Source organism: Solanum tuberosum, unplaced genomic scaffold (assembly GCF_000226075.1).
Source record: "Solanum tuberosum cultivar DM 1-3 516 R44 unplaced genomic scaffold, SolTub_3.0 scf00021, whole genome shotgun sequence".
NCBI classification, from domain to species: Eukaryota; Viridiplantae; Streptophyta; class Magnoliopsida; order Solanales; family Solanaceae; genus Solanum; species Solanum tuberosum.
This window is the reverse complement of record NW_006238947.1, coordinates 525,419-550,451: the sequence shown is the minus strand read 5'-3', so window position 1 is coordinate 550,451 and position 25,033 is coordinate 525,419. Positions and strand designations below refer to the sequence as shown.

The 25,033-nt window shown below is 39.6% G+C and overlaps 1 long non-coding RNA gene across 1 annotated transcript; it reads left to right on the top strand.

Moving 5' to 3' along the window:
• The first annotated feature begins 77 nt into the window (after positions 1-77).
• On the top strand, positions 78-18,099 carry LOC107059471 (uncharacterized). The gene is made up of 2 exons (XR_001472671.1): positions 78-304; positions 17,325-18,099. It is a non-coding gene; the product is annotated as an uncharacterized lncRNA (long non-coding RNA).
• Positions 18,100-25,033: the final 6,934 nt, after the last annotated feature.

Sequence of the window (25,033 nt, the reverse complement as noted above, 5' to 3'; positions counted from 1 at the left end):
CGGGACAACTTTAATTGTGTCTTTTATGTTTTTCTCTTTTTGTTTCTTCCGAGTTCTAACCCTGGTCGTCTCTTTTATGTATGTATATGTATGTATATCTCCTTCATCTTTTGTCTGGTCAGTGCTTTTGGTTCTTCGTTTAATCTTGCCTCTTGCTCGAATTCATTACCTTTTTTGTGCATCATCGGTATGTTTTCGTATTTGAGCGAACTGAATTTGGGTGATTTTTGAGGCTTCAATTGATACTTGGCAAGAGAATTTAGAGACCCGTATCTTGGCGGGGCGACCCGGAATGCAACCCGAGGTTTGCAGCCATGGCGATGTTTTCATTCTCTTGTGTTATATCAACTATCTAAGCTTCAATTTTTACTCTTTTAGCTTGTTTGGATAGTTGTTATCTATTGTATTGTATTGTTACTCTAAAAGGGTGTGTTTGCTGTTTGGTATGAAGTAAAATGTTCCTCTTTATGATGAATTTCATCAGTGTTTGGTTACTAATGTTAGTCTTACCCGTATCTTGGCTTGGCAAATCCCGGGATGGCATGCAACTAAGGCTCTCTCTTTTGCATGCAACTGGTGATTTTGCAGCCATGGCGTGGTTGCCTTCTCTTTTATTGAGCTGAGTTTCTATTAGAAACAACCTCTCTAACCTTACAAAGGCAGGGGTGGTTTGTGTACGCGGTACGCCCCACCCTCCTCAGACCCCACTTGTGGTACTGATGAGTTATAGGGAAGTTCAACTGTATCACAAAAAAGTTGGGTGCTTTATCTGTTTCTTAGATACAAGCATATGATATCAGAGAATTTAACCTAAGAGTTCTTGTAAGTCTGCATTTACGCTAAAAGCACTTTGCTTTTTTCAGTGAATGTTGTTGATAGATAGATATATAGATAGAGAATATGAGGCTATGATGATATTTTTTTCCCTTCTGTTTTTGAGCAACTCAATAGGGCAAGAAAATAGAGGGACTGTATCTTGGCGAGGCAATCCGGATGACTAGTGATTTTATGTCATGCAACCGGTGTTTGCAGCCATGGCGTTGCCTTCATTCTCTTGTCTTATCGACGGATCTGAGCCTCAATTGTACTCTTAGGGTGTCTTTGGTTGATGGAAAACATTTTTCAAGATGAAATCAGCACTTGGTTACCATTGTATTCCTATGAGGAGAGAAAATTTGTAAAATTTCCAGGTGAGAGCCAAGAACTCCTAAAAGAAGTCGGCCCAGAAAGAGAAATGAGGTTAATAAAGAGAAGGGATTTTCTTCCAAGGGTGATTGTCCCTCTCTGTGTGCCAATGATTTTCTGTAGCTACTAAACCAACAGTTGATATCAGAGAGATTTTAACTAAGAGAACTTGTAAGTCTGCATTTACACCAAAAGCACTTTGCTTTATCAGTGAATGTTGTTGATAGATAGATATATAGATCAAGAATATGAGGCTATGATGATATTTTTTTCCCTTCTCTTTTTGAGCAACTCAATAGGGCAAAAAAATAGAGAGACCGTATCTTGGCGAGGCAAGCCGGATGACTAGTGATTTTGTGTCATGCAACTGGTGTTTGCAGCCGTGGCGATGCCTCCATTTTCTTGTCTTATCAATAGATCTGAGCCTCAATATTACTCTTATGTTGTCTTTGATATGAATGGAAATATTTATTTTGATGAAATTAGTATTTGGTTTCTCATGCATTCCTCTAAGAAGAGAACTGATGGGAAATTCTCAGGTGAGAACCAAGAATTTTCCTGATAAATAAGTCGGCCCAGAAAGAGAAATGAGGTAATAGAGAAGGGATTTGTTGTCTGTTGCACCACTGATTTTCTTTAGCAACTAAACCAACAAGCCTTGATTATAAAATACACAGAAATAGACATTCCGATCACGGAAAAACATGCATTAAGCTTTATCTGTTTCAATCTACAGCTTCAGCCATATAATTGTCTCTTTGTGAGTATATGTGTTTGACACGTTTTCTTCTCCTCTTTAACAGTGAGTAATAGAGAGGCATTGATGGTAATGTTTCAATATCCTGGCTGGAAAAATATGGCTTTGAGACAATCTGACCCGTATCTCTGCAGGGCAATTCCCCTCTTGTGTATTCAACTGGTGATTTTGCAGCCATGGCGTGGTTGCCTTCTTCCTTTTTCAAACTGTTTTGAAATGCTTTACTCGTGCTGAGAGTCTATCGGAAACAACCTCTCTACCTCCACGAGGTAAGGGTAAGGTTGGCGTACACTCTACTCTCCCCATCCTTCCCAGATCCCACATGTGGGGTTACACTGGGTATGTTGTTGTTGGCGTGGTTGCCTTCTCTTTCTCTGACCAAAATGCAAAATCTGAGCCACAGATTTCTACCACTAGACCAAAACACCCTTCCTTTTCAAGCTAAGTGGTAAATAAGTATTCAGCAATGGAAAACTAGAAAGATTGGTGCTTTAAATTTTAAAAGACTTACATTGGCACAAGCAAATGATACATAAGCTCAGAAAGTAGAATGAGGTTTGCGGAGAGAGTAGTTCTTATAAGGGTGGTTGCCCCTCTCTGCAACTCCAGTGACTTCTCATATGGAATAAAATCAAACAGCCCTTTAAATCTCAGGGAAATTGTACTAACAGCTGGTTGTGATATTTGTTCAAACATTGATCACTCGGCCAATGTTACTCTGCTTCTTGTTATAAGGTTTTGGGCTCAAATGGTCCTTGTTTAGGAGTTGTACTAAACTCATCTCTGCACCCACAAAAATTGAAGCTGTGATGATACTTCTTTCTCTGAGCAAATGAATCGGGCAAGAAAAATGGAAGGACCTGTATCTTGGTGGGGCAATCCGGATGGCCAGTGACTTTGTGTCATGCAACCGGTGTTTGCAGCCATGACTATGTCTTCATTTTCTTGTCTTAATAACAGATCTGAGCTTCAACTTTACTCTTAGGCAGTCTTTGGTATGATGGAAAACATTTTTCACGATGGATACAGTATGTGGTACCAATGTGTCTCTCTGAGGAGAGAAAAGTTGTAAAATTTGCAGGTGAGAGCCAAGAACTCCTAAAAGAGGTCAATCCATAAAGATAAATGAGATTAACAGAGAAAGGTTTCCCCTCTCTGTTGTGCCAATGATTTTCTTTTTAGCAACTATAAATCAACAACCCTTGTTCATGAAATACACAAACAAATTTAGACACATGCTTAGCTGTAGACCTCAGTGTGTGTATGTCTGTGTTGTTTCCCTGCGCTTTGGAGTAAATGTGCAAGAGGCTGTGATGATAATAATGTGTTCAACTTTCTGGGGCATTGAGGACAGTCTGACCCGTATCTTGGCTTGGCAAATCCAGGATGACTGCAGCCATGGTGTGTACTTGACACCTATAGTCTTTCATTACCCATAACTTAAAAGTGTCCTTCCCCTGATGAGTATAAATAGAATAACCACAAAACCTTTATCCCACTTTTGACATTAAGATACTAAATGAAACCACAAAATTATTTTTGACAAACCAAGCCAATGAAATGGTCCATGTACGAATGCCAAAGAGTCCATATTAGATAACACAGGGTAAATGCCAGTAGGATGTTTATCAATTTTCTCCAGGAACCACTTTTAAGCACTAGAATTTCATTGCGTGCTGTCTGATCAATCTTAAGGATCTTATAGTCATCACTAGTCTCATATCCCAATCTGCAAGTACAAAATTCCTTTGCTGAAAATTTTGAACAGGGAACTACTATTGATCTTCCAGATCACCTGAAAATGTCTATGGTGATGATTGCTTCTTTCTGTGCTATCTAGTTTACGGCTTTGAGAAAACCTAACCCGTAACTTGGCAGGACAATGTGGTATGGCATCATATGCAAATCAGTGTCTGCAGCCATGGCACGTGTTGCTTTCTCTTTTCATGATCATTTTTAGCAAAATCCGAGCCCTAAAGGAGTCTTTCACACAACAATGACAATTTGTGCTGAAGTAAGAATGAGGCCAACAGAGAAAAAAGGGATGTCTTGGAGGGTAGTTGCTCTCTCTGGTTGGCCTGTGATTTCTCCATCAACCAAACCAACAACCTCCTGCTTTCCTTTTCTTTCCGCTTTGGTATATTCTGGGGTGGTCATGGTTTGGTTTAGTTTTGATCTATAAAGAAGGCAAATAACTGTTGTCATTGATGTGATGCTGATATCTATAGTACTCCCTCCGTTCATTTTATGTTTTGAAACTGTCTACAAATTGCTTTCAAAAGTTTCTATTATCCGAGAGGCAATGATGATATTGCTTATCTGGGCTGATCTTTGGGGCATGTGAGAGAACCCGAGTTGTATCTTGGCTGGGCAAACTCGGATCATATGATCGGTTCATTTTGCAGCCATGGGCTTTGTCGTCTCTCTGGGCCCCATTTTGCACAGATCTGAGCCTGCTTAGTGGTCAATGAAGTGGTTGAGAACTGAGTTCTCAGGTTCAATACTCAGTGGAGACAGAAAACACTAGGTGACTCTTCCCTTGTGTCCTAGCCTTGGTGGACAGTGTTACTTGTTACATGGTACTTGGTACCTGTTGCTGATGGGAGGTGACAGGTATCTTGTGGAGTTATAGTCTAGGCGCGCGAAAGTTGGCCCGGGCAAAAAAAAATGAGCCTGGCAATGTTTAGTGTATGTCTGAGAAAATGAGAAAAGGAGAATCTGAGCCTCCGAAATATCTGTTTGTGTGCTAAGGATGAGGCTTTTCATGGAACTCGAGAAAGGTTGAGATTTCTTAAGGGTGGTTACTCTCTTTCTCTGAAGTTCAATTTAGCCAATGAATTTTCTAGTTCTTTTGTTATAAAGAGAAAGCTTACAACCCTATAAGAGAGAACAGATACTTTTGCCCCCCTACATTTGTCCAAAAAAACCCAAATTCTAAACCCCAAACTTTGTGAATGAGACTATGATGATATTCTCCAGGAAGCTTGCAAGTCAGGTTTTTGAGCTGATTCATATCTTGGCTAGGCAAAGGCAAGGGAATTTGTGAGGTGGGTTCTTATGTGCTCTCACACGGAAGACCTCTGCCTTTTGCAACCATTGTGGATTAGACTTTTTCTGATAGATCAAATATGAGCCTCTTTGCTGTGTTAAATTTAGTTCTACAATGGTAAGTCTGTTTCTTTCATCCTTTACTTCTTTTTATGATCATACAACATAACATACCCAGTGTAATCCACAAGTGGGTTCTGGGGAGGGTGGCGTGTACATACCTTACCCCTACCTTGTGAAGGTTGAGAGGTTGTTCCCGATAGACCCTCGGCTCATAGCATAAGGCTTACTTATTTTTATGATCATGTTGTATAATATTGGTTTGAGCTGAGTCTAAACGAATGACATTATGAGTATTCATATAGTTGATCCCAGCTTGTTAAATTGTCCAAACGCCTACTTGTGGGAAAGATCCCATCTTTCAATAGGGGCTGTGATGATAAGCTTATGGCAAAACCCTCATCATAGTTTAGCCCAGAAAGGAAGAATGAGACATCAGAGAGATGGGATTTTCTGTAAAAGGTGGTTGCCCTCTCTGCAATGGCCATGATTTCTTCTCCATTCATAAAAAACCAACAACTCTTTCGGAAGAAAAAAAGAACAAGAATGTTGATTTTCGTGTATATATATGTTCCAATTTCTTCTTCTTCTGCTGATACTACAGCTGATTTTCACATATAATCTCTTTTATGTCCCTGTAAAATACAAGGTAGAAAAGACGCAACAAGGTAGCCACTTTTAATGGGACATTTACAAGAATGTTGATTGATCTGAAAATGGGCTGTGATGATGATTTGCTTCTTTCTGGGCTCTAATCTACTTCATCGAGTTGAGAAAATCCAACTCGTATCTTGGTGGAGCGACCTGGTATGACATCCTTTGCAAGCCGGTGTCTTGTAGCCATGGCTATGTTGCTTTCTTCTTGCATGTTTGTAGAACAGAAAAATCTGAGCCCTAAAGTGTACGTCAACCATTTGATGGTCTTGAATGAATGGCCGTTCTTCAGCTTTTGTTGAGCACCCCATTTCTCGGATGCAGTTCTCCATCAAATTTTAGCTCAAAAGTGAGGTAATCGGAGAAAAAAAAGGGGATTTTTCTGGGTGGTTGACCATTTGTGGTATGCCAGTGATTTTATCTTTAGCTCTAATCAACATCTTTTTTAGCATATGTATGAGGTCTTTATATTTATGTATGTATGTGTATTATATGACTCTTTTCTGTCTCTCTATCTGTGACTACTTTGCTCATGCGTGGCTGCATTTTCAGGCAAAGCAGCAGCAAAAGCATAGAAAAGGGACAGTTAAGCACTTACCGATTATCTGGTTAAATTATCTCCTATAAATCAGAGTGTTTGTACAAAAAAATGGAGGTTCACCCAGTATGAAAATGAGGCCAACTGAGAGAAAAGGGAATTCTTGGAGGGTGGTTGCCCCCTCTGTTTGGCCCATGATTTCTCTTATCAATAAAATCAACAACCCTCTTTGGAGATACTTCTTATTTTATTTTATGATGTAAGTTGTTTCATTAGAAAGCATGCATAATTACAAGTAGGCAAAATACAAAAGGGAATTGTAGGCCCTATACATTGTTCCTCCTAAATTTAGAGTACTAATGAAATCCAACAACTGTTCAGTATTAGATAATGGGGACATTGGTCCAGCATTTGGCTTTAAGAGCATGGAGGGGAGTTGAGGAACCATCATAACATCTTTTGTTCCTCTCAGTCCATATATATATATATATATTGTGTTTCTCTTTCTGGCTGTGTTTTTCAGGCAAAGCATAGAAAAATGGAGGTTCAACCCAGTATAAAGAACGGAAAAGGGACAAATATACCCCTGTACTAAAAAGAATGAGGCCAACAAGAAGAAAAGGGAATTCTTGGAGGGTGGTTGCCCCCTCTGTTTGGCCCATGATTTCTCTTATCAATAAAATCAACAACCCTCTTTGGAGATACTTCTTATTTTATTTTATGATGTAAGTTGTTTCATTAGAAAGCATGCATAATTACAAGTAGGCAAAATACAAAAGGGAATTGTAGGCCCTATACATTGTTCCTCCTAAATTTAGAGTACTAATGAAATCCAACAACTGTTCAGTATTAGATAATGGGGACATTGGTCCAGCATTTGGCTTTAAGAGCATGGAGGGGAGTTGAGGAACCATCATAACATCTTTTGTTCCTCTCAGTCCATATATATATATATATATTGTGTTTCTCTTTCTGGCTGTGTTTTTCAGGCAAAGCATAGAAAAATGGAGGTTCAACCCAGTATAAAGAACGGAAAAGGGACAAATATACCCCTGTACTAAAAAGAATGAGGCCAACAAGAAGAAAAGGGAATTCTTGGAGGGTGGTTGCCCCCTCTGCTTGGCCTATGATTTCCCTATAAACAAAATTAACAACCCTCTTCAGAAGTACTGCATCTTTGCTGTTTTCTCTGAGCTTTAGACCAATCATCCATCTAACCTTTGCTTTGAAATTGCCCATACGCTTGCTTGTGTGAGACTTTCCATCTTTCAAAAGAGGCTGTGATGATAATGCTTATGGCAGAACCCTCACCATATTTTAGCCCAGAAAGGAAGAATGAGATATCAGAGAGAGATGGGAATTTCTGTAAAGGGTGGTTGCCCCCTCTCTTCTATGTCCATGATTTCTTCTCCATTCATAAAATACCAACAGCCCATTCAGAAGAAAAAAAGAACAAGATTGTTGATTATTGTGTATATATATGCTTCTTCCAATTCCTGCTTCTGCTACTACTACTATAGCTGGTTTTCACAAATAGTCACTTTTATGCCCCTGTAAATACAAGGTAGAAATGACACAACAAGGTAGCCGCTTTTAACGGGTCATTTACAAGAATGTTGATTGATCTGAAAATGGGCTGTGATGATGATTTGCTTTTTTCTTTATAATCTACTTCATCGAGTTGAGAAAATCCAACCCATACCTTGGCAGGAGGACCCAGTAAGGCATTTATTTGTGAACTGGTGTCTTGCAGCCATGGTGATGTCGCTTTCTCTTTGCTTGTTTGTAGAAAAGCAAATCTGAGCCCTAAAGTGTACGGCAACCATTTGATGGTCTTGAATGGATGGCCGTTCTCGGGAACTGTGATACCTGATTAGGTTCTTCATTTTTTGTTGAGCACCCCATTTTTCAGATGCAGTTCTCCATCAAATTTTAGCTAAACAATGTGGTAATCGGAGAAAAAAAAGGGATTTTTCAGGGTGGTTGACCATCTCCAGTGTGCCAGTAACTTTATCTTTAGTTCTTATCAACAGCCCTTTTAGCATATATATATATATATATATATATATATATACATATGTGTGTATTGTATGTCTCTTCTTGTCTCTCTATCTATGGCTACTTTGATCCTGCGTGGCTGGATTTTCAGGCAAAGCAGCAGCAAAAGCATAGAAAAGGGACACTACAAATCAGAGTGTTTTTTTCTGTTGCTCGTACTCTTCAAAAATGCCGACAAGTGCGTGTTGGATCCAAAATTGTGCATTTTTGGAGGATCCGACGTGGGCGCGGCAACATTTTTGAGAGTCCGAGTACAATATGTTTCTTTAAACAAAAATGGAGGTTCAACCCAGTATTAGGAATGAGGCCGACAGAGAGAAAAGGTAATTCTTGGAGGGTGGTTACGCCCTATGATTTCCTATAAGCAAAATCAACCTTCTTCAGAAGTACTAGTACTCTTTGCTGTTTCCTCTGAGCTTAGCAAACTTACTCTGATCTCATCTTATGTTTGTTAAAAATTGTTTGAAATTGTCCATATGTCTACATGTGGGAAAGTTCCCATCTTTCAAAAGAGGCTGTGATGATATTGCTAGTATGGGTTGATTTTTGGGGCATGGAGACAATCTGACCGGTATCTTGGCATGGCAAACCGGGACGGTTTGTGATTGAACCTTGTCATTCACATGCAACCGGTTCCTTTGCAGCCATGGCGCTGTCATGTTCTCTTTACCCCATTTTTTTTTGGCAGATCTGAGCCCCAATTGAAAACTATATTTGGACCGGATTCGAACCCAGGACCTCTTGTTTGGTGAAGATTTTGGTTATTTAGTTTTTCTTGAACACCGTATTGTTGTTCTCCATCAAAGTTTAGTTAAAAGAATGAGGCATTTGGAGAAAAAATGGGAGCTTCTCAAAATGGTTGACCATCTCCATCTTGCCTATGATTTCTATATCTTTTAGCTCTAACTAATATTAAGGACCATTTTTGATAATTTTCTCTGTTTTCTGTTACTGTTATAGTCTGTTCCACGGAGGCTCCAGTTTCCTGGAAAAGCAACAGCAAAATCATACAACAATGAAATGGAAAAGGAAAATAATGGGCTGTGATGATTATTTTACTGAGCAAATGGAATAAGGCATTGTTGTTTCAGGCCCTATCTTGGCAGGGTGACCCATATTATAGGGTTTGCAGCCATGACAGTGTTGATGCCTGAGATACATTAAAGATCTGAGCCCAGAAGGAAGAATGATGCCAACCAATAATCCTCTTCTTTTTTCCATTGGTATATTCAGGGGTGCTCATGGTTCGGTTTAGTTTTGACCAATTAAGAAGGCAAATATCTGTCGCTACGATGTGATGCTGATGACAATGGTACTCCCTCTGTTCCATTTTACTTGTTGTGTAACTGTCCAAATTTCTAGGGAATAGTTTCCATCTTTCCAAAAAGGCAGTGATGATGTTGCTAATATAGCCTGTTATTTGGGCAGTGGGCAAGAGAAAACCCGACTCGTATCTTGGTAAGGAAAACTCGGATCGTGCAATTAGTTCATTTTGCAGCCATGACATTGTCGTCTTCTCTTTGCCCCATTTTTCACAGATCTGAGCCTCAACTTGCAAATTAGTAAGGGTCACAAAACGGATATCTGTGCACTTTCCCCCTGTTACTACAACAACAACATTACCCAGTGTGATCCCACAAGGTGGGGTCTGGGGAGGATGGGGTGTACGACTAACTTATGCCGACCTGTGGTGGGGGTAGAGAGGCTGTTTCTGGTGGATCCTTTGGCTCAAGAAAACATTTTTCAGAACTGGATTGAAAAATATAAAAAACTAGGATGCAAATATTGAAGAAAGAAAAGAATTGACGACAAAAATATATAGTAAAAATAAGCCCCATGTTAATGCATTGAGAAAATCCTACCCATATCTTGGCGGGGAGACCTGGTATGGCATCATCTAGAAACCTGTCTCTGGTTATGCTACCATTGCTCTTTTGCAGAAAAGGAATACTGAAATGGGCTGTGATGATTGCTTTCTTCTGGTCTACCTACTTACCAGCTTTGAGAAAATCTGACATGTATCTAGGCTTGGCGACCTGTTATGGCAACATTGCAACCGGTGTCTGCAGCCATGGCATGTGTTGTTTTCTCTTTGCATATCTTGGTGTGGCATCTTTTGGGGTCTTGTGAGATATGTGAACCTAAGGAGCACGGACTCTTCACTTTCTATGCCACACCCGTGTTGGATTCTCCAAAAATACACTATTTTTGGAGAATCCGACACGCACCCGTTGACATTTTTGAAGAGTCTGAGCAACATAGATGGGAACTATTTAGGTTTCTGGATCTCACAAAGACTTCTTAAGGTTGCAGGGGTTTAGCTTACGTCTTGGAAAAGGTTAATCTGAGCCTCCCAAATATCTGTATTTGTCCAAGGAATTAAGATTTTAATGGAACTCGAGAAAGGTTGACATTTTCTATGGGTGGTTATTCTCTTTCTCTGAAGTTCAATGTAGCCAATGAATTTTCCAGCACTTCATTTACAAAGAGAAAGTTAACAACCCTTTTCATCAGCTAATGTCAATTATGCTCTTGATGATGATAATGATGATGATGATGACGATGACGATGATTAGCCATGGCTATGGTAATAATATGTGAAAATACATATTCAAACCCCCCAACTTGTCCAAGAAAACCTGAATCCTAAACCCTGAACTTTGTGAATGGAGGCTGTGATGATATTCTCTTGGAAGCTTGAAAATCAGATTTTTGAGCTGATTAGTATCTTGGCTAAGCAAAAGTAGGGGAGTTGGTGAGGTAGGTATATGTGCTTCTCACAAAGATGTCTGCTTTTTGCAGTCATGAGAAGAGGCAGCGATGATGATGTTTCACTTTCTGAGCTAGCTGACTCTTGAATTTGGACAATTTGACCAGTATCTTGGCCTGGCAAATCAGTGGATGGTCGGCATTTGGGATTCTCCCTTTGCACGCAATCAGTGATTTTGCAGCCATGGCGTGGTTGCCTTCTCTTTGCCTGATCAAGATCATATTTGAGCCTTAAAATTTCTGGGAATTGAACTTGGGTCCTCTTTCCTTTGAAATTCTTTAGAACTCAAGCATACAGTGGTACGAGCCAATAGAACACATCCTGTTCAATTAAGGTCGTGATTAAAATCCATTAATGTCTGCTCCTAATTTGTAGCTCATATAAATGAATCTATCAATAACTACCCCGTGTGCAAATATACTATTGATTGAAGATGCTATAGGAATGGATTAAACCTTTGTGTTTGTGTTTAACAGTGACATGCTCTAATGATTGCTTCTTTTTGGGCTATCTACCTTACTGCATTGATAATATCCGACCTGTATCTTGGTGGGGTGAGCTGGCATTGCATTATCTGCAAACCAGTGTCTGCAGCCATGGTGTGGTCACTTTCTCGGAACCGGAAAATGTTTTCCTCCATGCCAAACACACCCTAGCTCTCTATAGTTAAAATTAATTTCAACACCATAGCTCGATCTATAAAGAGTCTTTTACTCAACAGTGAGAATCATCCCAGAAGGAAGAATGAGTCCAACATAGAGAACATGTATTTCTTGGAGGGTGGTTGTCATCTCTGATTGGCCTATGATTTCTCCTTCAACCAAACGAACAACCCTCTTTTCTGTGTTAATTTTCCAAGAAGGCAAATATCTATTGCCATTGATGTGATGCTGATAGCTGCAGTAGTACTACTCCTTCTGTTCCAATTTACTTGCCTTGAAACTGTCCACAAATTGCTACAGAAAAGATTCCATCTTTCGAAAGAGGCAGTGATGATATTTCTAATCAGGGCTGAAAATTGGGGCATGGAGAAACCCCGACTCGTATCTTGGCAGGGCAAACCCTGATCATGCAACCGGTTCATTTTGCAGTCATGGCGATGTCGTCTTCTCTTTTCCCCATTTGACGCAGATCTGAGCCTTAACTGCCAATTTGTCATTGTGGAATCTGCAAGTCTCTAAATCAGAACCTCGTTAGATGGAAACACAGTTAATTTTGCCTCAAATTACTCTGGCAATCGGAGAAAATGTGGAATTTTTCAGGGTGGTTGATCATCTCCTGTATGTCAATGATTTCTTCTTTGCTCTAACCAGCAGTCCTTTTCGCTTTTGTAAGTGGGCATAAGTGCACAGATAACCAATTTTAGGACTGCTATTTAGGGAATAGTCGAAGTTGAGCCCATTATGAAGTCATGGCAAACCTGAATGGTTTGTGATAGGGTTTTCTCTTTCATATTTAACCGGTTCTTTAGCAGCCATGACAGTGTCACCTTCTCGGCTTCTCCTTTCCTCATTTTTCCGCAGACCTGAGCCTCAATTTCCATCTAGTCCTTCTGGATATTCCAGGACTCAAATCAGGACATCGTAGGGTTGAAACCCATGTCATGTTCAGGAGCCTGGTCATGAGAATTATTCATTTTTTTCAGAATAATTTTTCACTTTATTACTTTATTTCAAAATCAGTGTTTGGTTATAAAATTTCCAAATCCAACTCGGAATTGGATTTCAAATTTGGAGAACAGGAGAAGTGCTCCAAACTTGTTTTCCAACTCCCATCTTCATGAATTCCAAATAAGGTGCTCATTTCTCTCCTTTGCAAAAAATCTAACCAAACACAACTCCATCTTCAATTCCAACTTCATATATTCCAAATAAAGTGAAAATATTTGAAATCTATGGCCAAATGTCTACTTATAATCAGCTCTAAGAATGAGGCAAGTTTCTGTTGTTGTTGTTGCTGCTGCATCTTCTTCTGTTCCTTTCGTTCTTATCAATCGAGCAGCAAGAAATCAATTTAAGAGCAGGGAGAATTTAAGGCTATGATGATAATGCTGTTTTTGAGCAATTTGGTTTGGGGATTGAGATTATACGAGCTGCATCTTGGTGGGGTAGCCTGGAGAGGTTGCTGCCTGCAGTCATGGCGGATTGATAACCTCAATCCCTGATTAAACTGAGACCTGAGCCTTGTTAAGATTAGAAGAAAATCCAAATTGTCCTTAATGTTCTGGGGCCTGACTATTTTGGTCCTTGATATATACTCCTTAGCACAAATGGTCCTAATTACTTGCAAAAAGTGTCCATAACCCTTAGACTAACAGGAGACACCAAAGCTCCTGTTAAGTTTAACAGATATTTTCTCCTGTTCTTGCTGCTGTTGGAATGTTTTATGAACTAAACAACAAGAAATCAGTGTAAGAACAGGAAGAAATTTATGGCTTTGATGGTAATACCTTTTTCTTTTTTGCGCAATTGGGTTGGCCGTTGAGATGGTAAGAGCCTTATCTTGGCAGGGTAACATGGGGAGGTTGCAGCCATGGCGGTTTCTGATTAAACCCAATGACTGATAAAATTGAAGTCCATCTGTGCATGTATATTGTCTGTATACTACATACATGCACACACATGTACACACGTCAGGTGAGAATGATAAAAATGGTCCCTTATTGAGGCAGTGATGATCTTTCAATCTATCCTCCCAAGCTAGTAGCTGAGCATAAAGAGTACCCGACATGTATCTTGGTGGGCAATGACCCAAATACATGTGATTGTTACACGCAATTGGGGCATATTTGGCCAAGGTATGGCTGGACTTTCTTTGCTTGAGCATCAATACAGATCTGAGCCTCGATTCACTTATACAGTCAGACCTCTATGTAGCAGTTGTATTCTTTGACAACATTTCACTATAACAGTCATGCTTTCTGTGGGACCGATCTTTCACGTTAAGTTGTATTATATGTTCTCTGTAGCAACATTTCACTATAGTAGCCAAAAAATATCAGGACAAACGATGCTGATGCTGCTATAGAGAGGTTTGGTTGTAACTTACTTTTTGTATATTTGGTATGGAGGAAACTATTTCAGTGAAGCATTCATTTCCACATATAAGACCTTCGACATGAGGCCCATAATTTTGGGAGGTCAAAAGAGATTACACAACAACAACAACCCAGTGTAGTCCCAAAAGTGGGGTATGGGGTGGGTGGGGTGTAGGTGGACCTTACCCCTACCTTTGTGGGGTAGAGAAGCTGTTTCCGATAGACCCTCAGCTGACAAAAGAGAAGGCCACGCCATGGCTGTAAAATCACTGGTTGCATGCAAAAGAGAGAGCCTCCATTGCAGGCCATCTTGGGATTTGCCTGGCCAAGATACGGGTTGTATTGTCTTCAATTCCCCAGTTTGTTAACCCCATCAGTTGAGTGAACCATTGTCGAGGTCCAAAACAATTAAGGCACTATAAATATGAAGCATAAGGTGAAACGAAAATGGAAACAATCTTATTTGTTTAAGTCTAAGTCTGTTGGATTCAAAGAGTTGTTTGACATAGTTTTGCCCCTCTGTGTCATTCTTAGAAGCCAATGATCACCCAAAATTTCCCAAATTCTAACCACTCTTTTATTTAGCAAAATAAGTTCAATGAGGCAGTGATGATTTTCATTCTTTTTTCATCAGATGGTTGAGCCTTGCTATATCTTGGTGTGGCAGCCTTTTTTTGGGGGAGGGGGGGTCTTGTGAGATTTGGAGCTATTTTAGTTTCTGCGTATCACAAAGGCTCCTTAAGCTTGCAGCCATGGCGGGGCCTCCTAAATGTCTGTTAATGTTCAAAATGAGGCTTTTATGGAACTCGAGGAATGTTGAGATTTTCTAAGGGTGTTTGTTTGTTACTCCCTTCCTCTGAAGTTCAATTAAGCCAATGAATTTCCCTATACCTTTTTTATGCAGAAAAATTAACAGTCCTTTATTACAACAACAATAACATACCCAGTGAAATCCCTCAAGTCCCTCAAGTGGAAGGTTAACAGCCCTTTCATTAAAAATTTCCCGATTATGGTAATGATGGTGAAGATAGCCATGTTTATGGTAGTAATAAGGAAAAGGCCACATACATAGATGCCCCTTAAACTTGATACAATTTGTCTGTTTGCCTCTTAAAACTTGTCCGGAGAAATCCTTTGTGCTCGGCTCCTAACCCCTAACCTTTGTGAATGAGTCTATGATGATATTGTCACATTTTTGAGCGAATTCGTACCTTGGTTAGGCAAATGTAGGAAAATTTGTGAGGTGAGTTCTTATGTGCTCTCTCACAAAGGGGTCTGCTTCTTGCAGCTATGGCGGATTGGCCATTTTTCTGATATATTTAAGGATAATCTGAGCCACTTTTCTGTTAAACTTAGTTCTTCAATGAGTAGTCCTTCCATTACATTCTGTTCATGTTCTTTCTTCTGTTTTTGAAGAATCCCAATTTCGAAAGAATTATTTTATGTACTCATCTCCATATTTTCCTAGAGAGAAATTATTAGGCATATGAGACAAGTCCAAAGCTTTTATGTATATGCGAATTCATGTACTTTCAGAGGCTAATTGTTGCATAATTTATCTTACACAGTATCCACACTTTCATGCCTTGTTTTAATCTTGAAAAATCCTAAGTTTCAGAGGCAATGATGATTTTTCTTAATGAAAAGTGAAAGATTTGGAGTTGATTCATGGCCTGGCTTGGCAAGAAAAGTCGGAAGGTCTTTCTTATAAGCCAACCGATGATTGCAGCCATGTCAGTGTTAACTCTGCTCTTTTCTTTGATTAAATAGGCGAAAATCTGAGCCTCATCTTTTGTTTATTTACATTTTTTTGACTAGTCTCTTAGCAAATAGTTTGACTAGAAATATTTGAAATGAGGCTAAGTACATTTGATCCAGATGATTTTTTATGGTCTTGAGACTCTTCTCTCTTTGTTGTTTCCAATTTTTTGTTCCTATTCCTAGGGCTGATTGGTTGGAGAAAGGCTTAAAACCAAAATAAGGATGTTTAGATTTAGAAGAAACGTACAGTGGTTTTTGTAATCAAATCAATATGCTTTTTGAAAAGTTTGAGCAAATCTTTCATAAAAGAGTATTTCAAAGAGTGAAAAAGAGTCGTCTTTTTTAGTTTTTCTAGAATAGCATGGTATTGAATTTTCCGTTTCTTATTCATTTGTTCATATTCTTGTATAAAAGTTATAACTTAGTTTTATTTTGACAATGGTTGCCCTTATTATATAAGCTCATGCTTATAGTTATCTAAAAATCAAGTCACTTTTGTATTTGGGTAAGCATCAATTTTTTCCACTTTTGAGTTTTGCAGCGTTCAAAAGGCTTACTTTTTATGTGTATGTAATATGTATTGTGTAGTAAATAAGAAGGCTATGAGAGCTTCTGAGAGCAGCAACCAAAGGACAGATGCATCCATATGGTGTTACATTGCCACTCTGCTTGATCTGAGTCACAACTGCTACAACACATCTGATCTTTTCTTTTCATGGTTCTTTGTTCTATTATTTAGAATCTCCCGTTCTCTTTTATTTTGAGTGACTTGTTGTAGATTGGAGAGAGGTTATGGTGTCTCCAATTTCTCATAATCATTTTGTCTTTGCGCAAAGGCTTTGGCCTGTCCACAGTTGACTTCTAACTCCGTAGAGATAAATTTCAAGCAATTCAATGAGATTTAGGAGCTAAGATTTTGTTTTTGGTGATCATTCATGCCTAGTCAAAATTGAGATTCAGATTCAGCATAGAACTATTATTTCATACTGTTGTTGAAGAGCCAAATATAAAGTGGTCATGGAGCTAGCCTCTCGGAGATCTCTTGGAATAACTGAGATATACAATTGCATCAACTAAGAATGACAGCATTTTCAGTGTGGTTGACCGTTTCCATTATGCCTATGATGTCTATTTTCTTCAGTTTGAGTTATATACGCTGTCAATGTGAATACTTTTTTACACTATTAGGTCATATCTGTATGTTGTGGGAGGTAGCCTGTCTTATTTTTAAGATTGCAGATCTACATTTTAAGGAGACTTACCTATAGATATCCTTTCAGCAACCTGGTAGTGTAAAAATTATTCAACTGATGGTGTATCTTAACATAAACTCATTTTCTTTTAGATCTAACCTCATCTGCTCTTTTTTCTTCATATATGTGTTTGTGTAACCAACCCCCATATATAAGTACTATTTTGATCATTTTCGTTGACTGTTATACTCTGCTCCTCTAAGGTTGCATATCCATGGCAAATCAACAGCAAAACCATGCAACGATGTGCTGGAAAAGGGAAAATAACACGGATGTAATGATTAGTTTTACTGATCAGATGGACTTGGGTGTTATTATTTTACCTCTGCATCTTGATGGGTTTGCAGCCGTGGAAGTGTCGAAGAACTCAATGTCTGAGATCAATTGCTTAGTATGAGTCTCAAATCTTATCAAAACAATCTGCAGATTTGATTTTAGCTTGTGGATTTGCAGTGGGCAAAATCTTATACATTCTTACTAGTAATGGTCAAGTCTTGGACTGAAAAATATGTTTTACTATAAGCTTTTTTACCTCTTATGTCTATTGATGTTTCATCTACCTTTTTTGTTCTTCTTTTCCAGCAGCTCCAAGGTTAGATGGACTATGCCACAGTCGACAATAGATACTTTTGAGTTGTTGGAACAATGTGAGCAGCTATGTTAGGCAGAAGAAAAGGCGAAACATGTTACCAGCTTGTATATGGTGGATAAGCCCAAAAGGAGAGGAATGCTAGGCGTTTTGAAGAGAAGCAGCTCCATCCAGAAGATGAAGCTGAACTGCATACTGCTTTTTCATTTTTGTTGTAAAGAAAGAAGTGAAAAATGATGATGATTCTATACTAAACATTAGAGGTTTCTTGTAAAATGAACAAAATATGTTTAGTTGTTGTTTTTCTGTTTTATTTTTGAAATATGTACAGAGGCCTCAGCACATCCTTTGTGCTGGTTGATATAATACAAATGTTACCATTATCAAAAGAACAAATATAAAGGTGCTCAGGATCATGAAACTTTATCATTTGTTGAGAATTGGAATGAGCTCATTTTACAAAAAAAAACAACAACCTGGTTTGTGTTTCTTGGTAAAAATGAATTACCAAGTTCTATAAGGCTGCTAACCGAAGAACGGTCAGTTATAGCGAGAGGCGGAGTCAGGATTAGGAGTTCAGAGATTTTAAGTTTCCTTTTACAAATATGCTCCTTCCTTATCATTGAGCCGTTAATCAATTTTATTGGGGGTTTACAAGTTATTATACATATATATTTATTTAATTTTTTAGTACGAATTTATGAAAAAACTATGAATTTGTCCGAAATCATGAACCTATCTAGCCATTAACCCTACCTAGCTCCGCGTCGGGCTATAGCAACTTATGTTCTCTATAGCCTCTCTATCTATATAAAGAGTATTTTAGTGAAGAAAATGAGAATCAGTTCAGCCCAGAATGAAGAATGAGGCCAACTGAGAGAACACAAAAATGGATTTCAATGGAGGATGGTTGCCATCTCTGATTGGCCTATGATTTCTCTGTCCGAACAAACTAACAACCCTCCTTATGAAAATTCCAAAAAAAAAGAAAAAAAAAATTATTACTTCTTTCGTTCCCTTTTTACTTGGTTTTGCAAAATGTCCACAAATTGCTGTTGAAAAGATGGAAAGAGGCAGTGATGACATTGCTGTGTGATGATTCTGGGCTGAAATTTGGGGCATGGAGAAAACCCGACTCGTATCTTGGCGGGGCAAAACCCGAATCATGCAAAACCGGTTCATTTTTTTTTGCAGCCATGGCGTTGTCGGCTTCTTCTCCTCTTTGCCCCCATTTTACACAGATCTGAGCCTCATTTTCGAATTCGGACGGAAACCCAGTTCATTTTAACTCAAAAGACTGAGGCAATCGGAGAAAATGGGGATTTTTTTCATCTCCGGTATGTCAATGATTTCTTCTTTGCTCTAGTTAACACTCCTTTAAGTTGTTGATGTAATTTCCTAGATTTTAAGGGTGGGTATAAAATTGCATGTTTTGGGGATATAAGTTCTTTGGAAACTGAAATTATATGAAAATATTAACTTATGTCTCGCGAAAAAGTTGTTTGTTATGAATGCCTAAACTAAAGACCAAAACAAAATAGGGGAAAATGTGTGAATGATCCAGTAATGGAAGCTCAGCCCAGTATGAAAATGAGGCCAACAGGGAGAAAAAGGGAAGTTCTTTGGAGGGTGGTTGCCCTCTCTGACTGGCCTGTGAATTCTCTTTTAACCAAACTAACAACCCTCTATAAAAGTGGAAAAAAGAAACGATGTTTGTTGTCATTGCCTTCAATGGTGGCAATGTGATGCTGAAGGAAGTTGTACTATTCAATTTTCTAATTATTCTGAGCTACATTTAGTTGCATGGTCATAAGTAAGGACAGCAGGACAAAAGTGCAAATGACCCTCTGAGCTAAGGTCGGCTTATGCTTTAAAGCTACTAAAAAGCAGTCCAATCCAAACAGGCTCTTGTTAAAATTTTCTTGTTAAGGTTGTTTAAACGGGCTCTTCTGGAAAAGTTCCCATTTTTAGGCAGTGATGATATTTGCTAATTTGGGCTGATGTTTATTGTTTGGGGCATGTAGACAATCTAACCCGTATCTTGGCATGGCAAATTCGGATGGCTTGTGATTGAGTCTTCTCTTTCACATGCAACTGGTTCTTTTGCAGCCATGGCGGTTGTTGCCTTCTATTTTCCCCAATTTTTGCAGATCTGAGCCTCAATTTCCAACTAGTCCAACTGGATGTCCCAGGACTCGAAGAGTTCTGAACCTAAATGATGAAAAAACCCTATGTATGCACACACACACACACACACAAAAACACATCATGAGAAAATGTCAAAAATGGTCCCTTATCGGGGCAATAATGATCTTTGAATCTATCCTCTTTAGCTAATTGAGCATTGAGAGTACCTGGCCAATATCTTGGCGGAGCAATGATGATCTTTCAATCTATCCTCTTTAGCTAGTAATTGAGCATTGAGAGTACCTGGCCGGTATCTTGGCGGGGCAATGACCCGGATGCCTGTGATTTTGTTGCATGCAACTTGGGAATATTTGCAGCCATGGCATGACTGGACTCCGACTTTCTTTGCCCGAGTATAAGATGGATCTGAGCCTCAATTGTCACTTATGGGTGTATTTGCTATGGAGGAAAATGTTTTAGTGTTCACTACAATAAAAGAGACATTTTGTGTCAATAGAATTTTCTCTTGCTGACAATATTTATTGCTGCAAGAACATTTAGCTGCAAATTAAGTTAATGCCATTGCATCTAAAGTCGCTAAAGTCTGAAGTGACATTTATATAGAGTGATGTTTATAAATACTCATATATGTTATTGCCGCTAAATATATTCTAGTAGCGATTATATCATTGCCACAAAATCCTTTGTTTGTTGTAGTAGAATCAGCCCTAAAGTGGCTATCTTGTGTACAACACCATACTTAAATGTGATCCCATTATGATCTGGAAAGTGGCTACCTTGTGTCATTTCTACAAATAATAAGACCTTCGACATGAGGCCCGTAATGAGGCCGTGATGATTTTCATTCTTTACTCATCAGATGGTTGAGCTTCACTATATCTTGGCTTGGCATCTTTTGGGGGGTCTTGTGAGATATTGGAGCTATTTGGGTTTCTGCCTCTCACAAAGATAAAAAATAAGGGTAAAAGAGCTCTCAGACACAATAACCGAGGAATGGTCTAAATCAGCAGGACCCCCCTCTCCTACGTCCTCCGGTGATCCTTCTGATCACCGGATTTCATTTTCTCTTTTCTTTTTTTCTTTTCCTTCTCACTGTCCTTGCAGGCGAGTTCCAAATGGAAGATAGTATATACTTTGCAGTTGGATTCAAGTCCTACGACATCACAAGAACACCTGGTACGGCGGGAGCATGGTACGACTGGACGGAAAGAAATAGAAAATCTATTACGAGAACGACTTTTAATGAGAAGTCAATGGAATGGATCGTGCAGATTTTACGGGAGGCATCAATGACAAGGGGGAATATGGTGAAGAGATGGAAGAAAAAAGATGGGTTCTCAGAAGTTTTTTGTTCGAGTAACTACAATAAATATGGGCGCTACATCAGTTTAATAAATGTAAAAGGCAGGAGGAGGGAAGTTATCATCATTCCTGAATTAAATTTTAACTCAGGGTGGTTGAGCTTTGCGGAAAAGGTTGGAAGATTCATTAATAGTCGTAGAAAGTTAATGAATGGGGGCAATCACAGGCTGGTGAGCAGAGACATTCCATATGCTACAGTGCTAAGGAGCATTAAATGGGCTAATAAAGATTCAAAACTTGCTGAAAAAGAGAAGGCAGCTCTAAAAGGGGATACAATCTTTATCAACGATGATCCAGAGGAGTACAGTGAAGTGCTAAAGAGAAGTTTGGTGGGTGCATTTGAACCTAGAGCCGGAGAGACAGTGACCCTGTCAGAAATCAGGGGATGGGCTAATCGACTGTGGAAACAAACACACAGCTTGAACATCTACGAAATGGGCAATGACTTCTTTCTATTTGAGTTTGCACTTAGGGTCACAGCAGAGCAAGTGATCGAAGGGGATTGGGAGTGGAGGAATAGTCCAGTTATCCTTCAATGGTGGAATCCAACAATAGGTACGAGATGCGGAAGGAGTAAAGAAAATTCAACTTGGGTAAAAATTGTAGGGTTGCCTTTGCATTTTTGGGATCAGAAAATTTTCAAGGTCATCGGAGATTTCTGCGGGGGGTGGGTAGAGACGGAAGAGGAAACCCAATTGAGGAATCATCTCAAATGGGCAAGAATCAGAATCAAAGGAGATGGAGCAGACATACCCAAAGAAGTGACCATCGACGGGGGCGGAATATGCTACACGATGCAAATTTGGGCAGAATCGCCGGTAAGAGTATTTGCCGGGGAAGACCGGAACTCCGAGATCAGTACCCAGCGGTCACGAGGTGGAAAACCACTGGGTAAAGGTGAGGCTCCTCTGCAAAGTCAAAAAGTAACTGCTACAGCTGGCAGAGCATGTGTTGTGTCAGAGGTACAAAGTCAAAAAGTAACTGCTACAGCTGGCAGAGCATGTGTTGTGTCAGAGGCATGTGGGCAGTCCTCCAAGTCAAACGAAATAGTGGGCCGGGGCGAGCCCAACTCAAAACAAAGCCCAATTCTAAGATTGGGGCCAGAACAAAATAAAGAGGGGGGCCTGGTCAATAAAAAGTTTGACCTGGCAAGTGAAAAACAGGGGGAATTTCTAGAAGGGTTAAGTGGCATCAAGGAATTAGCGATGCAGTTCTTACAGGCTTACAACAAATGGGAAACCTCGAGTATGGTGGAAAACACCGACATCTCAGCTAAAAACAGAGAGCCGGTAAACAAGACGAAAGAGGCTGTTGAACTACTATGCAACAAAGCAAAGGGTATTGATCATTCTAAGGATTTTGGGGAGATTTCAGGGGTACAAGAACTAGTGGAAGGAGGCATGCAAATTCAACAGATTCACGATGCGGAGCCGGTTTCCATACAAAACCCTGGGTACCATACAGACAGCGAGTTTGAAGCATCCAGTTGGATAAAGTCACATATTTTGGAGCTCAGTAAAACTTATGGAGTGGCATTCGAAGGTTTCAGGGAAGAAACACATGCATTACTAATGAAGCTCGATGAAAGGAAGAGTGTGATGGAAAAGAAAGGGGCATACAGTGCAGTGTCAACACCTCGTCACAGAGGAATTAGCAAGAATGAGTTGAAGAACTTACAGTCAGATCTGAACGAGGAGGTCGAAGGTGCAAGGAACAGAGGGAGAGTCCTATCACTAACTCTTAAATGAAAGTAAATATTTTATCATGGAACGTCAGGGGGATTAACAAGATTTCAGCAAGGAATCTGGTTAAGAGCTCTCTTCTAAAATGGAGAGCTGATGTTTATTGCCTTCAGGAGACAAAAATCAATAAAGATGTAGAGGGGATAGCCAAACAATTGTGGTCTAGTAGATGGATGAAATGTGGGTATTCTGAAGCTGATGGTAGTAGTGGGGGGATACTAATTATGTGGGACTCAAGAGTATGGACGGGTAGTTGTGTGGAGGAAGGCAAATACTCAATCACTTACAAATTTGAAGCTGTCCACGATGGTTTTTGTTGGTTTCTTACTGGCGTATATGCTCCACACACCAGAGCTGAGAAACTGGAGTGCTGGGAAGAAATTGCAGCAGTTAGGGAGCTATGTGGAGGCCCCTGGGTCACCTGTGGGGACTTCAACACTGTCAGAACAATGGCAGAAAGGAGAGGATGCAGAAGAATAACCAATGTAATGGCTGATTTCTCGAGTTGGATAGAGGATATGGAGTTACATGACCCTCATCTAAATGGTGGGACCTTTACCTGGTACAGAGGGGCTGGCCACGACAGTGCTGCGAGACTGGACAGGTTTCTCTATTCAATTGAGTGGGAAGTACAATTCAGAAACATAAGGCAACAAATTATGCCTAGAGTTATATCTGATCACAATCCAGTTATGCTACAATGTGGTGATTGGGAACAGAGGAAGACATACTTCAAATTTGAGAACTGGTGGTTTAATGTAGAAGGTTTCAAAGATCTAGTCCAGAACTGGTGGAATGGTTTTATTGTGGACGGATGCCCAGATTTCAAATTCAGTATGAAGCTAAAGATGCTAAAACAGAAACTTAAAGATTGGAGCAGTGTAACTTTCGGGGAACTTAACAATAAGAAGAACAGCTTGTTAAGTGAGCTAGCTGAGATGGATCTGATCCAGAATGATAGGGTGCTGACAGAGGATGAGATGATGATTAGAGCAACAGTTCTAGTCGAGTTAGAAGAATTAGCGAAGAATGAAGAATCCAGGTGGAGACAGAAGTCCAGAGTGTTGTGGTTGAAACAAGGTGATAATAATACCAAGTTCTTTCAAAGAGTAGCAACAGCTCATAGGAGATGCAACACCATCGACAGGCTGATTATCAATGGGGAGGAGAATAAAGATCCAAAAGAAATCAAAGATCATATAACAGAGTTCTACAAGCAGCTATACACTGAATCAGAAAGTTGGAGGCCATCATTTGTGATGACAAATTGCCCAAGAATAAGCCAAGAGGAGCAGGAATGGATGCAGAGACCATTTTCAGAAGAGGAAGTGGTACACATTCTCAAATTGTGCGATGGAGACAAAGCCCCTGGTCCAGATGGTTTTACTATGCTTTTTTTCAAGGAGTGTTGGGGGATCATAAAGAGCGATGCGATGCAAACAATCCACAATTTCCATCAGAATGAAGTGTTTGAAAGATCCTTGAATGCCACTTTTGTGGTATTAATCCCCAAGAAGCTCGGAGCTGCGGAACTCAAGGATTTTAGGCCAATAAGTTTGATTGGTGGAATGTACAAAATCATCGCTAAGCTGATCACCGAGAGAATGAAAACAGTGATGGGGAGACTGATTGATGAGCACCAAATGGCTTTTTTGAAGGACAGACAAATAATGGATGCCTCTTTGTTGGCAAATGAGCTGGTGGACTCCAGGGAAAAACAAAAGATACCAGGTATCCTATGCAAATTGGATATAGAGAAGGCATATGATCATGTCAACTGGAACTACCTCTGGAAAGTTCTGAGTGAAATGGGGTTTGGGAGGAAATGGGTGAATTGGATCAAGTTTTGCGTGTCAACAGTGAAGTTCTCAATCATTATAAATGGGAGTCCTGAAGGTTTTTTTCAATCACAAAGGGGATTGAGACAAGGAGATCCCATGTCTCCTTTCTTATTTCTCCTAGCAATGGAGGGACTCAACTACATGGTCAGAAAGGCTAATGAAATGGGGTGGATAAGAGGTTTTGGTGCACACACAAACAGAGCCAATAATATGGAGGTCACACACCTTCT